Here is a 2260-nt window from a genome sequence, read left to right as displayed (position 1 = left end):
ACCAATCGACTAAAGACTTTGATAGAACGTTCCATTGCTTCATTAATCTATATCTAAGAACAATACCAGGGACAGGACAAATTAATTATAATCATAACCATTATTAATCATATTCGTTCCTGAAATTTAAACAATTACTAATAAAAGAGATATAGCCTTAATATTTTCTCAAAATATTCTCTGCATATTTCAGAAAAATTTGATACTTTCATTTGGGAAACAACCCTTATTAATATAGGGAAGAATTATTTAATAAGTAATTAATTTAGTTATTAATTTAGAATACAATTGTTAGGAATTTCATATTTTTGGACTTGTCTGTACCTTCAATGGACTAAAAAGCATAAATTTATAAGTTTCAATATTTTATTATACTTTCATTATAACTCATTAGAACAAACGTGTGTGTTGATAAATAATAGATTAACGTTGTTAAATACAAAAATTAATTTGACTTGAGAAAGTATGTATAAGAGTTAATAGTTGGATAGGCGACTCAAAATGCGATTCGCCTGCCATCTGTCGATTGTCGTCGTTGTCAGATCGAATTACTCTATGGCCGCTTTCTATCACGTGTTATCACTTTTCTAACCTAACCTAACAAATATAGAATTAATAATAGAAAAGATCTTTTGTTTTTCCGATAAAATAATAATACAATAAAATATAATCAATAGTAATTAATTATAGTTTAGTTAGTATAGTAATAAGTATAGTATAGCATAGTATAGTAGTAATTAATATAGTTAAAAAAATCAATATGTATATAGTTGAAAAAATTTAACAAATTAAAAGTTAATAAATAAAAAATTAAAATTCAAAAAGTTTTACCGGGACAATAATTCGAAACAAATGAAAAATAATACAATAATACACATCGTACAATCATTTTTGTAACGTTATCAAATTAGTCGATATGATTGGCCTCGAACTTTTTATTTTTGCAGATACTCGTGAATTTACAGATAAAATTGTTTTTATTGTAACAGGAACACTATTTAGATATAAATTGTAGATCAATAATTTTAGAGTTAAAATATTATTCTTTCTTTTTAATTTGAATCCAACTGAAGATTTTTGCGATCCTAGATTAAGCTACAACATCCTATCAACGTCAACAAAGGCAGTAACAGGATCAAAACAATTTTTAATAGAAGAATAAGAATTTACTTACACAAATTTATTTTTGGAATGTTCATGTAATATATGAAAGTAGGAAGAACAAACCAGAGAAATTGAGCATAGGTTACATTGTAATTGAGTTGTGATAGTGAAAACAGGAGTGAGCATGTGATTGCGAAAAATTAATTAGATTTATACTTAATATTTGTGTTTGATCTGATACTGGTGAATGAAATTTAATAATAATAAGAACAATTATTTATTTAATTACAAAGATGATCAAACACAAATATTAGGTTGAAATATAATTAATTTATCACAATCACATGCCCACACGTCTTCTCACTATTAAAACTCAATTGCAACTGACCTATGCCAAATCACTCTCCTTTTTTTTCCTTCTTTCATACATTACATTACATACACAATTCACACAACACCTCAATCATTATACTCATTTATCATAATAACCTGAATTCATTAGATATTTCCATCCCATGCATACTTGTTCCACTCATTCCAATACATGTATATTTAAAAATCTATGTAACTATTACCACATGATCATTTTTTGTAATTATATAAAGAATTGTTTTTATTGTTATTAATATTTCATCCACCACTAACAAATCTGAATAGTGTAACTACTCTGTGTAACAATTAAACTATTGTTTAATTATTATAATAGTCCTTGAGCTAACATTCGTGGTCCTTAACACTAGAACTACCAACCCAGTGAAAATGACTGGTCCCAGAATTTTTACTTTTTTCAATCGTCAAACACATACACCTGCTTTAAGAATAAAATTGGTATCAACTCATATTAAGAAAGAACTGTAATCAATATATTCACTCATACTCATCGTATCGCTGAAATTACTATAGTCTGTGCACGTTATAGTTAGGTACCCATTAAAGATCGGTAGTTCTAGTGTTAATACCCATGTCAACGTCACAGAATTGAACTATATTCTTGCAATTAGTTAGATCCCTTGGTCTACCCTGTCATTTTAAAAATCCTGATATATACCAAGATGCATTTTATGTCGTGCATTTAGAACAATAGAAAGTACCTTGGAATCGGTGCAGAAAGGAGGATTGGAGAAAGAAACGAACAGCTAGAATATTAACACTAGAA

The sequence above is a fragment of the Eufriesea mexicana genome, unplaced genomic scaffold (genome assembly GCF_001483705.2).
Source record: "Eufriesea mexicana isolate 0111107269 unplaced genomic scaffold, ASM148370v2 scaffold2494, whole genome shotgun sequence".
Lineage (NCBI taxonomy): Eukaryota > Metazoa > Arthropoda > Insecta > Hymenoptera > Apidae > Eufriesea > Eufriesea mexicana.
This window is presented reverse-complemented; position numbering follows the sequence as displayed.